This window comes from Hoplias malabaricus, chromosome 5, assembly GCF_029633855.1.
Source record: "Hoplias malabaricus isolate fHopMal1 chromosome 5, fHopMal1.hap1, whole genome shotgun sequence".
Classification (NCBI taxonomy): Eukaryota; Metazoa; Chordata; class Actinopteri; order Characiformes; family Erythrinidae; genus Hoplias; species Hoplias malabaricus.
The window spans coordinates 1,199,100-1,214,019 of NC_089804.1; the positions used below are offsets into that span (position 1 = coordinate 1,199,100).

Here is a 14,920-nt window from a genome sequence, read left to right on the forward strand (position 1 = left end):
GATAACGAGGAGGACGGGTTAACACATGACACAGACGAGAAGGCGGAACAAAGGCGGGACAAGGGCGGAGACAAGAACATAAACAAAACATAGCCATGTGCTAAAAGAGCACATGACCGGGGAAAACAGAGGTGACGAGACGAGGGCGTGACAGATGCCCCCCCCCCTGAACGCGCAACTCCCGGGGCGCGTACACCTAAACCCCCCAGGAGCTGGCACAGGAGAGGGCACGGAAAACAAGACAAACTAGGACAAGACAAGGAACCATTAGGAGACAGGACAGAAACAGACAAAGGAAATGGAGCTGGGAACTTGACAGGACTGGATCTATGAGACAGGACTGGGGGCATGACATGAGAATGACAAAGGGGGGCAACAAGAGACTGAACAAGAGACGGGAATGGACTGGACTGGACGGGAGTGGACACATTAGACTGGACAGGGTTTTTGACATTGGACAGGAGACTAGATGGAATTGGACATTGGACAGGACTCAAAAGAGAAGGGACTTGTGACAGGACAGAGGGTTGAAACAGGGACTGGACATGAGGCAGGACAGGTGACAGGACTGGGTGCTGTGAATGGACAGGAGACTGGACTTGAGACAAGACAGAGGGTTGAAACAAAGACTGGACTTGAGACAAGACAGGTGATTGAACACGGGATGGATACGGGGACTTGACATGTTTGGGGACAGAGGACTGGACATGATTAACAGGTGACTGGACATGAGACGAGACTGAGGGTTGAAATGGGACCTGGACAGGAGATGGGACAGCGGGTTGAAACAGGGACTGGACTGGGGGCAAGATAGGTGATTGAACATTGGATGGACACATGGACTGGACTGGACTAGGCAGGGGAACAGGGACCAAGACATTCAGGGGGACAGACACGAATACAGTGACAGGGACTGGGACAGAGACAAAGGCAGACACGGGCACAGGGACAAGGACGGAAGCAGGGGAACCTGCTACGACGTCCACGGAAGCAGGGGAACCTGCTACGACGTCCACGGAGACAGGGGAACCTGCGACGACGTCCACGGAGACAGGGGAACCTGCGACGACGTCCACGGAGACAGGGGAACCTGCGACGACGTCCACGGAGACAGGGGAACCTGCGACGACGTCCACGGAGACAGGGGAACCTGCGACGACGTCCACGGAGACAGGGGAACCTGCGACGACGTCCACGGAGACAGGGGAACCTGCGACGACGTCCACGGAGAAAGGGGAACCTGCGACGACGTCCACGGAGACAGGGGAACCTGCGACGACGTCCACGGAGACAGGGGAACCTGCGACGACGTCCACGGAGACAGGGGAACCTGCGACGACGTCCACGGAGGCAGGGGAACCTGCGACGACGTCCACGGAGGCAGGGGGACCTGCGACGTCGTCCACGGAGGCAGGGGAACCTGCGACGTCGTCCACGGAGGCAGGGGAACCTGCGACGTCGTCCACGGAGGCAGGGGAACCTGCGACGTCGTCCACGGAGGCAGGGGGACCTGCGACGTCGTCCACGGAGGCAGGGGGACCTGCGACGTCGTCCACGGAGGCAGGGGGACCTGCGACGTCGTCCACGGAGGCAGGGGGACCTGCGACGTCGTCCACGGAGGCAGGAGCGGCTGGAGGCGCCGCTTTCACGAGGACAGGAGCGGCTGGAGGCGCCGCGTTCAGGAGGACAGGAGCGGCTGGAGGCGCCGCGTTCACGAGGACAGGAGCGGCTGGAGGCGCCGCGTTCACGAGGACAGGAGCGGCTGGAGGCGCCGCGTTCACGAGGACAGGAGCGGCTGGAGGCGCCGCGTTCACGAGGACAGGAGCGGCTGGAGGCGCCGCGTTCACGAGGACAGGAGCGGCTGGAGGCGCCGCGTTCACGAGGACAGGAGCGGCTGGAGGCGCCGCGTCCACGAGGACAGGAGCGGCTGGAGGCGCCGCGTTCACGAGGACAGGGGTTTGTGCTGCTCGCCGGGCTCGCGTTGGAGCTGTAGAGGGTTTAGGGGTTTTGACGGGCACACTCATGAGGGATGTTATCGACCATGGATCCCCCAGAGATGTGCCCCTGTTAGCCTCCTCTTTCTTGTCCTGAGGATGGAGGCTAACAGCCCCAACCCTCAACCCCCACCGCCCCCCCCCCAAAAAAAATTTCCCCGGACCTGAGGGGGTAATCCAACATCGACGGGGTAACTCCAGCATGTTGCTTTCGCCGACTCTTCTTTCTTCGATTTCTCCTGTAGGAGCAGTCAATCGATTCAGGAGTCGACTCAACAGAAGTCCTTGACTCAATTAGCGCCTGGATTATATTCGCCTGGACTTCTTTTAGCTTCTCGCTGGAATAATCCATTGATTCTCGAATCGAGTTCTCTGTTGGGGGGCAAGGAACCGCCCCGGGCATGAGCTGGAGCCGTGGACTCCATTCTGAGGCTGTTCTTAAAGCCTCCTCCACTGGATTTTTAGGGCTTGTTCGAAATGGAGTCCGGCGAATAGCACCCCTCCTAACAAAGTAGTCCGAGTTCGCTGCGTCCATATAATGATCGTTCATTCTGTCACGGATCACAGGGCGGACTGACAGAGGCGGACGCACTTGCTAGAACTCGGAGAGTTTTAATATAACAAAAGATATAACAAAACACAGACAAGCTATAAAGGAAACAACAAGACGGGGATTATAAACTACTTGAGAAAGGTAATACACTAAACGACAAAACTAGGGAACAGACAATACAAAACAAAGAAACAACACGACATGACTAGAAAGGACAACGAAACGACTTGACTGGGTAATAACACAATACAAAATGAACGACAACAGGAAGTGATGGAAGGGGACTTAAATACACAACATAGACGAGACGCACCTGGACAGATAACGAGGAGGACGGGTTAACACATGACACAGACGAGAAGGCGGAACAAAGGCGGGACAAGGGCGGAGACAAGAACATAAACAAAACATAGCCATGTGCTAAAAGAGCACATGACCGGGGAAAACAGAGGTGACGAGACGAGGGCGTGACACAGATGTTTTACAAATGTAACCCTAACGCAAGATTTTGTAAAGCGTAGTTCCATTAATGGGCATTGAACACATGTTACTGCAGTAAAACAATGGACCAGTGGATTCTAGGACTTATTTCTTGTTATGGCTCTATGAAAAATGTATAAGCAAAAAAGTGTCTTGCGTCTAGTATTGATCTCACGTTTCCTGCTGATAATGCTAAATTAAATTTGGCCAAAAGGTGCAGTAAGAATTAATTAAGATAAAGGCCAGTGTTGACTATAACAAATCAGAGCTGGCTGCATTTGATGGGTTTCTCCTGTGCTGCTGGTCTCCTGGACACTGTCTCAATCTCTCTGACCCCATGTTCAGTATTGATCTCTCCACTCCCTCCCTCTGTGATGTACAGATCTGTGTATATCTCATTCAGAAGAGCTGATATTCCATGCTGTTGGAGTCCTTCATGAACTCTAATATATTTACAAATAAGGTCATGTTTGTATGGATCCACTGATTCTGATTAAGAAGAAGATAACATAAACATTTTTAATGTTTGAATGTAAGATATAATGTTGCCTCAAAGCCATGAATGAGTAAGGTAATTAAGGTAATTTGCTTAATTTTATAAATATATTTAAAATGTGTTATCAATGTTAGCAGTAGGTCAGTCTAACACTGGATATACAAGTTTGTGTATTAGTGTGGTTTGATTAATGGATTGTGGTTTGTGGAATGCATGTCACTAGAGTGAACCTTTGTGGATCAATGAATTCTAAATCTTACTAGCAGTCAGGACTCATATGACAACAGTCATAAAAAGTTTGTATGAGTATTTCCTAACAAAGATGTACTGTAGACTTGATATTAGTGTTTCCTCTTTAAAATGTTTAGTTTAAATCCAATATTATGTGCCTGAAAGACACAGCAAGAAGTAAATATGTAGTTAAAGGCCAGTGATGTCTATAAACTCATCTTACCTGTTGTGATAGAAGAGACACAAGTAGAGCATCCGACCTCAGGTACAATAGAACTGGGAACTACTTCCTCTAGAGGCAAACCTGGAACAATCAGTTTACATTCTGTATAGTGTTAAAGTTAAGAAGAACAAAATACAATGAGTTCCTTTGAATGATACAGACACAAGTGAAGTAAATTGAACTGACACTATGTCCTTGAAACTAGTGACTATTTCATTTGTAACATGTATGATGCCTTTCACAGTTAATGGAGCTTTTATATGTGTCCTTGTGAACTCAGGGTTATTGCATTGACCTAATTACCTGGATTATTATCTATTCAAATGCAAATTTTAAATGCTAATTAAAGGAAATATTTACAAATCCATTTTTCCTGCATTTTTTGGGGATATAAATGGAATTCAAATGGGTAGTGTTCATTTTGTTTAGCATACCTCTGTTAATTTAAGACAAAACATCAAAGTCCTTTTGACATTATATATTTTCACTGACATTATCATATTTTGAAATGGACATATAATGTTATTTTCAATGTCATTCCTACACTGTCGTGCTACAGCTCCGACAAAAGGTAATTATTGTTTAATTTTTATTTTCACTGTCAAAAAGAGACCCCTGTAAAATCAGATGCTGTGGGAGGGACATAATCGATTGGGAGCTGAACAGTTTACAGCAGTGTTTACACTAGATAATCTGAAATCAGTAAATCCACTTGTGATTCTTACTGTGAGATCAACTGGTGTAGAGACATTAGATGATTGTGTGGAAGAGTTTTATCTGTTTTACATAAATGGACTTAAGGTACAATGATATATTTTGCTGGACATTCAACCTGTCACTGATTACATTTGCTGAATAAAATGTACCTGTACATTAACCTTATATTTGACAGTGCCACTTCAGAAGCTCAGTCAAACAAACACATTAATTAGTTTACACTTACTATATTTGATAGACAACACTCCTCACCTGTGTTCATGTTTATATTCATAGTAAAGTTTTGAATGTTGCTTCCAATGACATTAGGAGTACAGGCGTTTCCTCCTTTAACATCTGTTTTAATCTGGACAGGACCAAGTTGATGTGGAGTGTTCACGTTCAATCTGAAATGTAAAGTAATGAATATCAGAAAGTAAATGACAGCGGTTAAAAAGATGTAATTTATTGAACTCTAACCTCTGGTCTGTCTCTTTGCGGCGTCTTTTAGAGGAACTCATTCTGGAGGTGTGGTAATTATTACAGTTGGGAGTCCTGCACAGACAAGCAGAGAAAAATGACAGACATGGTCAGATTCAGTCCAGCTTCATCTGGCTATTCCTTCCAGAGAACACCTTTCCTCATCATCAACTCAGAATATCAGTTTTGTTCATTAAGACTTTAGTAAAAACCCTCTAAATTGTTTTTATATTCAGTACAGACTCCTTTCATTCAGAAACTTCAGCTAAGTTTCTCTCTCTTACCGTGTTTCCCTCTTAATGTGTTTCCCTCCTGAATCCACTTCTGAGTCTACTCTCTACAAAATGGAGGCATTTAACTTTCACTTTAAATTAAACTAGTCTGGACCGGTTTACCTTCCTGAAAAGGAAATACACAATGGCAGAAACAAGGAAGAAGAGCTCAGCTGTGTTACAACATGCAAGTACATAGAGTGTGTGTATGCAGAGGGAAATCTGTTTTGTTTTAGTAGAGTGCAGATACTGAATGTAAAAGAACCAGAATTTACAGAGATTTAGTAAAAAAATATATACTGCATGACATAAAGTCTTTTAAACTATAAACCAGTTACAAAAACTCCAGAATATGGTAAAAATCCTCTAGTTTGCTCTTTTAAAAAATTTAAAATAATTCTGTTACCAGAAAATTCCACTGCAGGCCTGAAAATGGAATAGTTTCCAGGAGTGCTTACTCTGATTTTGGAGTAATCACAATGTGGGTTACCCAAACACAAATTTAAGAGCACCCATGTCTACAGCCAGTCACATTGTTTCATATCATATGCAGCAAGATTGAACACGGCAAACGTAACCTGCAAAATAAACAAATAAAAGAAAACAGACATGTCATTCAGAGTGGTTTGGTTTAAAATTGTTGATTGTATAGATTGGAACCTTTTACAGTGTGATAGAAAGGTGATAGAAACCAGCCATGTCCTGTGTTCAACATAAATAAAGCCATTATATTTACTATTCAAACAAACTGGTGTCTTTTGAGTTTTTCCTGTGTTTTATGAACTCAAAATTAAACCATAAAATGTTTTTAAATCCACGTTATTTTTTGAAGGCTATGAAGGGAAATGGAAGTCAATGTGTTCAAAAACCTAAAATTTCCCTGAGTATCCAGCTATGCATGACATCTATCTCTGACACTAGTCTATTGATCACCACAGTCAATACACCTTTGCTTGACCTGACAGCTGACATTCTGGTTCCAATGACTTATCCAGAGCTGAATTCAGTTCTTTATTTTCATCACTGGCTGTGTATCTCTTTGTAAACATTAAATACTTTGAGACACAATTTTGCTGCCATCTAAAGTTAATAAAAATTTATATCAGACTGGCTATGGAGGATAAGTTTTTGTTTTTATTAGAAACCACACTAAACTCATGCAAAAGTATGGAATTTGACAGGTTACAAAGACATGCATTTTTAATTAGTTTGTTACTACCATTCAGTAATGCCCTGGCCTCATCCGGCATAGTTAAGTGCTGGGGCTCATAATCAGCTAAACATTTCAGCATCTGCTGAATATTGTTATAATTTAGACAGATGGCTTTGGAGGCATCGCTATGTGCAAACCATTTTGAATCAGAATCTGTTTTAAGAGTGTTATAGTTAGTTCTTTCATTAGGCTGTAGTCCTGCAATGAGCAAGTTAAAGAGCAACTGAACAAAACTGAAAAACCCGTCTGTCTTCTGGCAGTTCTTACAAATATTTAGCAACCAACCAAATTTAAGTTTTGGTTTGCACTTGGTATCCACTCAGCCAAAGGGTTAATCTCTTGTATGTTCAACTGAAGACCTTTATACATCCATGACATATGGTATTATCATAATGCTTTAGTTCTGCAGTTGTGACCGTTTTCCTTCTATAAAGTAGATAAAACAGCTGTACACATTTCCTATCTAATATAGGTAATAATTATGTGCAAATATTTCAGAAAACATTCTTCAAAACACACTCACAGAAATATTTAACCCCAACTTTTAAGATTTAGGTAATTGTATTACATGACAAATTCCCATTTACTTTTTTTAGGTAATTTTAACACAAACCCATCAAATAGACCTTACATGATGCATATTCATCAGGTTTATTTATTCAGTATTAATAAAGAATAATTACTCTAATAAAAACAAGTGTATTTATTTCAAATACATAAAGCATACTGCTTGAATTGCATAATAATCAGGTTACCTATACAAAATAAATAGCATATATTTATTTGAATTACATTTAATTTATGTTATATAATAAACCAAGTTAATCAAAATGCATTACATTTATGCAGTTCCTTTCCATTCAGTACAATCTTAATGATGCATAACAAAAATCAGACCACCTTGTTGATCCTACAGCTTTATTAACATTAAAGCCTCACATTAAAAATAAAGACATGATATCGCACTTATATCTTAATAATGTTTCAGTCAATTATTTATTTAAGTGAAAGTTTGGCTTGTGTACATTCACTACAAAACCCTAGGTTCCAGTTTGGCAATTTTTTCCTTCAAGAAAAAAATAAATAAATTACTTGAGTGACAACAGGCTTTGGTAGGAACTTTGCTATGAACCCACCTACACAGACACACTCACAGATCACTCGCCTGTTAAATGCTTCAAAAAAATAAATAAATAAAAATAACCACACACTGTTAAAATTATCCAAAAGGTATTTCTGAGATGATTTAAAACACAAAATCCTGTCTGACTGAGGGAAAAAAAGATTCAAGTAGGGGCTGTGTAAGTACATTATTACCCACCGTATCACTGGAGCAATTTCAGTTTCAGTGTCTGTACTTTTGGTGAAAGCTTGTTTGAGTCCAGGTCCATCAGGAGTTTCTGGTTCACCTTGAATGTACGCTTCAGGCTTTTTGGATAGCTCAAATTGAGTGCATAAATCAACCCATAAAGCATCACATGCATGCATGGCTGACAGTCTGCAGGTTGTGGAGAATTTCCACGCCTTCCAGCACAACAACAACATCAGCAAAGTGTCCATCACCAGGACCATCAGGACCATGACCCTCTGCTCGGACAGTGTAGATGCCCATGGTCTTCTCTGCAATGTCTGCCTCAGCCTCTCTGGATTCAATGTCCTGGAATATACAGAGAATAGAATGATGGGCTGTGACACCCAAATTTTGACCACCAAACTAAGCAGCTCACCCTTAGGCCAACAGAGTGTTAATTTGAAGATATTTCTTTAAAAGCACTGCATATGTTTGCACTGCATATCATTGTTCATGACAATGAAATGGATGTGAGTTCAAGGCAACAATGACCTTTGAGCCCTGTGAAGGACTGGCGTCCCCTCCAGGGTGTATTCCCGCCTTGCGCCCGATGATTCCAGGTAGGCTCTGGACCCCCCGCGACCCTAAATTGGATAAGCGGTTACAGATAATGGATGGATGGAATGACCTTTGACCACCTCCTAAAAGCCTGGAACAAAAGAAATAATCATAAGGATGCATTTTGTGTTCTTGTTAACATGAGATTTGCCCCACTCAGGTAAAGCTCACACAGATCTAAGCCCAAAAACATTTGAAACATTTAACATATGAGTCTTCCCATATAGCTGAGTCAAACAAACCATATGTTTATCAGATTATAAAAGAAAAAACAAACAAACAAAAATATACATTATCCATCTGGGCCATTATAGTGGTAATCTTCCTGCAGCTCCACCTTTGGCATTAAAACCCTTGATCAGGGTGTCTGTCTGACGGTTCAGTTCTCCAAGGAATTTGGAGGTCAGAGGTACAGTTGTCAGTCGCATAAACTCCAAGTCGATCTGTAAAAGAGAACACAGACAGGATACAGATTTTAACAGTCCGTAAAAATCATTCATAGATGACGTTACTACACATCAGAGTTTGCTTTATTGGAAAATCAAATCATTCATACTTTTAACATGCTTACTCAAAACAGTTCAGCTTGATACTGTAAACATTTCTATCACATGGACTGTAAATTAATATGAACTACATGTTGATGTGTATATCTTTTAACTTATACTTACTAAATCTATGTTGCCACATGAAGGTGAGAGAACAGGACAGGAGATAGAGAAAAATACTAGGTACCTGAAGAAGAAGGGGGGGGGGGCGTATATCAGTGAAAAAAGCAGCTTCTAACATTTAATTCTGTAATCCAAGCCAGTATTTAAATATAACACTCTAAAAAGCAGTCACTCACCTAATGAGATGGTGGTGTTTTTTCCAGGATTTGTGGACTTTTTTAAAAATATAGCCATTTAAATTAGCTACTGTAATATATGATATTGACATAACACATTTCAAAGTGAAATTAAAAAAAGAAACTGACAGTAAAAATGTCTGATACCAAGTGTGTCTACTTGGCTGCCCTTCCTGAATAACATGGTGGTCTTTGTTTTCAGAAATTATGGATTTATTTAAAAATACAGCCATTTAAAAGTAGCTTCTGTAATGTATGATAGTGACATAATGCCAAAGTTCAAAGTGAAATTAAAAAAGAAATTGAATAGAAATTAATGGCTAGAAAATGATATAATATAGGTAGAAAATGAGGAACTTTAAAACTACTAGTCATTTTATGACAGTTATTGATGTATGAGATGTGGGTTTTGGGACCAAATCCAAGGTGGAATAAAAAAATGGAAACGAACAAACATTTACCATTTGAAAAATGTTTTTTTTAATGTAGAAACAAATTAAATGGGCCATTTTTAAAGCATTTAAAACAATTCAGTAAACAAACAAAAATATAACAGTAATAAAATATACAATATGTTAGATATCAAAAGCAGTGGAGAACAAAAGCCTTTTTCATCAACTCTTTTGAGCTCGTTGGCGTTCCATAATGGCAGTCGCCATCTAACAGTAAGCGTCTTCCTTTAATCCAGTGCTGTGTGCGGTAAAAGTGAAAACATAAGCAGTCTAGCTTCACATCGTAGAACAATGTGAACTGTTTAAGGCCTGTCAGCATCATATTGTACCATTTATAGACGTGTAAGTGACTTTTTTAGCCTCAGACAGCTGGTTGTTCTTTAGCGTCTGATAGCGAGAGTGACCGCAGTGTTTACGGTGGGAGTTTTTCGACCGGCATTAAACACACCGTCTGAAAATGTAATACTTACAGCAAATTTACAGTAAATGTAAGACAATTCAAGACCTAAATTAAGACATTTTAAGCCTTTTTAAGGACCCGCGGGAGCCCTGTGTATTACCAAATTAGCCAAGATGCCATGTAATAGGTAGTGATAGCTTGCTAGCTGTGATGCTAACGTGCGCTGGCATTCTCTGGAACAGCAACGTGATCAAGATACAACTGCTTAAAATAACCACGAACAACATAAATGAATTGATATTGATGTGATGTAAACTACATGATTAGGGCACATTTGAGGGTAATAGAACACAGGATGTCTAGGACTGCTTACCATATCACATAGACGAACGTTGTACCCGCATTCAACTTAAACGTGGGCCTCCACCGGTGGGAGCGCAGCCCATAATATTCTTCTTCTTAATCTTCGAGTTTTACAATATTTGGCGGCCAACTTACCGCCACCTACTGGCAGGACATCGTTTCTATTTTCCCCATTTCACTTCTCATAACTTCTATGAAAACCAATCACATACATTTTAAATAACAGTTCTTCTTTGTTTCAGAGCTTTGATTATTTAAACCATATTAGCATGTATTAACTAATTACATTCAATACATTTTAGAATTGATTTTTTATGTAGATAATAACTAATTTTAATGTATACCTATAACAAATATGAGTTTTTAAATAAAATCAAATAGATGTAAATGCATAAAATATTAACTCTGCCATTAATCATTTCTGTGAGTGCGCCATACTGGAGAAAAACACCTCAGTATAAGTGTAAACTGACCTATTTATGTTACAACTGGCATGGATTCTAAAATACTTTGATATTTTCACACAGCTAAAGATTACACCAAGCACTTTTTGCCTTAAAAGCTGTATAGATTCCGCACATAATCTTCCAGAGATATAGGAGATAGTTTCCTTTTTTCATTTTCATATTTGTCTATATGTACTTTCGGAAAAGGATAAAACTGGCTAAATCAGGAATATCCAAGTCGTTTTCATTATCAAGCTGCCCCAGCCTTTGCATGTGATCTTTCAGTAAGAAAGAATTACTTTTGAATTGTTGAATGTTGTTGAATTACTGCAACAACAATCCGCTGCAAGTCCAATACTCACACTCCTTCATCAGTAGTATGCAATATGCAGTCTCTCCGATGTAGTCTATAATAGCTTTCCTGTGCACTTCACAGCCCTCATGCTCAAATATGCCTACTTTTGTATGTTCCCAGCCACTTTCAGAAAATTGGGTTGGATATCCAGTCATTTCCCCAGATACCCTGTATGCGAAACACTCCCTTGAGAGAAAATAACAGCCATATGGAGTGAGACAAGTGTGTCTGATGTGGTGAAGGGTATATATACAATTTTAAAAGTAAAGATGCTACAAAAGTTTCTGTGACAGTGCTTTTCCAACAAAAGAACTCTGGTATATGAATACAGCACCAGAGCCACAGATAAACTGTCAGAGTCATGACAGGCTCATTGTTTATTCTTTGGTTACCATGGAGTCAGATCAGAGTGAGATATAACACTGTATAGTTCAGAGGCATCCTGCTGAGCTTGTGAACAGTGGAGAAATGTAACCAACGCAGAGCCACGGCTCTGACCAATGCGCATGGCGTCACTCCAAACACAGCCCCTGAAAAACACAAAAACAAGCGTGTTCCTGTTTCATTTCTTCTTATTTATTTATTTATTTATTTATTTGTTTGTTTGTGTATATGAAACTTTGTAAATAACCCAGTCCAGCTCCACTGAGTGATAACCTGAACCTCAACACGCCCATGGACCACATCACGGTTCATGCTGAAAAATCAACTTTTCTTTTATTCCAGCTGGGAACAAACTTTTCTGGCTTATGAAAAGGTGGAAATGCGCCAAAAGGTTCTAAATTTAGTTCACAAACTGGAACTGTTCCAGTTCCTTGTTGGTGGAAATGTGCTATGAGTGATCCATAAAGAACCATTTTTACTAACATGTTTAAATTTGTAAAAAAACTTAAGACAATGTTGGATTAACCCTAACCCTAAACTTTAAAATATTCTTTACCCACACATTTATTCAATAAAAATGGTTCATTATGGAACCAAAAGTGGTTATTCTATGGCATCACTCAAAGAACCTTTTTTAGCACCTGTATATTTAAGAGTGTAGGGCTGAGGGAAGGAGTTTTGGTATTATCTTTCTCTATACTTCAATTCTGTGTGGACTTCGTCAGTATTCATCAGTGTTGCTGTTATCACTGAATCTGTTCAGATCAGAGAAGGTAATGTGTCTGAAGTGAATGAAAAACAATCTGTCAATTTTAATTTACTCTGTATTTTTATTTCTGTTTTCATTACACTATAGAGTATATTGCTTTACACCATTTGAAAACACAAAAATAAAGATGTGGTGGGATGTTAGTACTGTCTTCATAAACTCATAATCTAAACTTTAGACTCAGATCAAAGACACTGACAGAGTTGTTTATGAACTGGAATATTTTTTGTAATGCAGAAATCGTTTGGACAGAAACTGTACAACAGAAACTTACTAAGACCTTAAAGCACTTTGAACCTGAGTTTAAGTCAATCTTCAGCTTGTTCATAGATACACAAGTTGAGATCAAGCGTTGCCATGACAGCGAGTGCTCTTCCCACTTGTCCACACTCTCAGTACCAACACAAGGAGAGCAGGAATGATATGGAACATTGACAGTGTAAATATAAACTGGACCCAGTGATCCCAATGGATATGTATTGAAAGCAGAGCTGAATGCAGTACAGCATATGTGCATATGTGTTCCTATTGTCCAGGTGGGTGAGGACAGAGTGAAGTGCATTAGAAATGTCATCCTCAGTTGATCTGTGTGTGGTATGCAAAAAAAATGGTGGGGGTCCAGAGATGGTGGAAGCATCACCTTCAGATGACTGAGAAAGAGTTCCTCAAAACATGTGAGTGGGCATGCAGCAACAGGTTATTTAGGCATTGGTAAACTGGCACAATTTGGAAGACAAATCCGGGGGACACTGTAGACACTGGATTGGAAGGAATTGTTGCCAAGGGAGATGATGAGAGCACACGCATCTGACCTGACACATGCACATGATGTCAGATTGAATCAAACAGTATGCAAACACACACACATTATTAGCATAAAAATGTATAGGATGAGGGACAGGACTGTGTTAGAGCAGATCATATTTATAGAGTTCCAACCTGTAAAATAGGAAAAAAGTGAAAAAGGGAATAAATAATCGGACATTAACTCAAAATCCTCACATCATATAAAGAGACAGTCACTTACTGTATTTTCTCCAGTTTACAGAGCGGATCCTTGAGTAGATCAGAGAGCAGCTTCCTTACCAACTCTCCTGGTTTATACCAGTTCAAGTTCAGTTCTTTCAGGTGAGAGGGGTTTGATTTTACTGCTGAAACCAACGCAGCACAGCCTTCATCTGTGATACTGCAGTCAGAAAGGCTACAGACAAGAAAAATACTCACAGATTAGCACACACAACTGAACACCCACACTATAACAATTACAAACATGTACTCAAACATAACATAGAAATAAACATTAAAACATAAACAGAGTGATAATGTGATCTTACTCTAGTTTCTGCAGTTTACAGAGTGGAGTCTCCAGTGCGTCACAGAGCAGCTTCACTCCTGAATCCTGAAACTGTTGATTGTAACTTAGATCCAGTTCTATTAGACTTGAGGAGTTAAATTTGAGAGCTGAGGCCAGAGCTGTACAGCTTTTCTCTGTGAGATTACAGCCACCCAAACTGTAACAGAAATGATACATCAGACGATACACACACATAAACACAAAACAATTCACAAAAACACATCTATAAGGTGGACCAACAAAGTCGATGGGTGTAATAGAGTTGAGAGTGAGTGGACACAGGTTATAAAAACAGAAACAGCACTGATGTGTCTGATCCACTCATACCAGTGAAGTATATTAAAATGAAGTAGAATTTAATGTCTACAAATACATATGTTATTAAGTGGGTGCAGTACATGGAATGACCCATTGTTCTTAAATGTTTGTCTATATAGGGGTTTTGTCTCTGTGTGAATGGGATGTTGGGTAAGCTTTCATGGACGTAGCAAGACAGGATGCCCTTACAAGTTATCTCTTTTTACCAGGACAGGAAATGAAGTAAACAAAAGACGTAGTATTCACCATATGTTGACACTGACCGACCTATATAAGCTAAACCTGTGAGTTAGCATGTCAGAAGACATTGGCTAACTTCTCATCAAGCTGCCCATTGGGGCTTGTTAAGATGTTATTCTTTTCATTTTAATAAACCTGATTGTTATAATTATTATTTATTTTGCAACAAAAGAATGGTGTCGGCGTAGAAGTCTTTTTCAGTGTCTTCATCACAATACTGAAAATAAACAACACCAGCACAACACACACTAACACACCACCACCATGTCAGTTTGGAAGTTTTTTCAGAACACACTTTGTCCTGAAAAAGAATGAAATAGAATGTAATTCTGAGAGTTACAAAGATGACACTGTCTCACCAACTGTCATTCATAAACAATGAAGTGGTTGTAAATGATAAGGCATAAAAACATTATTGAAATGTTTAAATACAATGTTACTCAAA

At 40.3% G+C, this 14,920-nt stretch overlaps 1 long non-coding RNA gene and 1 pseudogene across 2 annotated transcripts; both read right to left on the reverse strand.

The window, feature by feature from the left end:
- The window catches only part of LOC136696364 (uncharacterized), a 35,828-nt pseudogene that overhangs the window by 15,983 nt on the left and 4,925 nt on the right, over positions 1-14,920 (reverse strand).
- On the reverse strand, positions 7,388-10,681 carry LOC136696844 (uncharacterized). Of its 2 annotated transcripts, XR_010802639.1 has the most exons (6): positions 10,620-10,681; positions 9,395-9,431; positions 9,219-9,282; positions 8,839-8,990; positions 8,482-8,638; positions 7,388-8,295 (listed from the first exon to the last, which is right to left on the reverse strand). It is a non-coding gene; the product is annotated as an uncharacterized lncRNA (long non-coding RNA). The 2 variants fall into 2 exon arrangements; XR_010802640.1 differs by lacking the exon at positions 9,395-9,431 and having other exon boundaries at positions 10,620-10,671.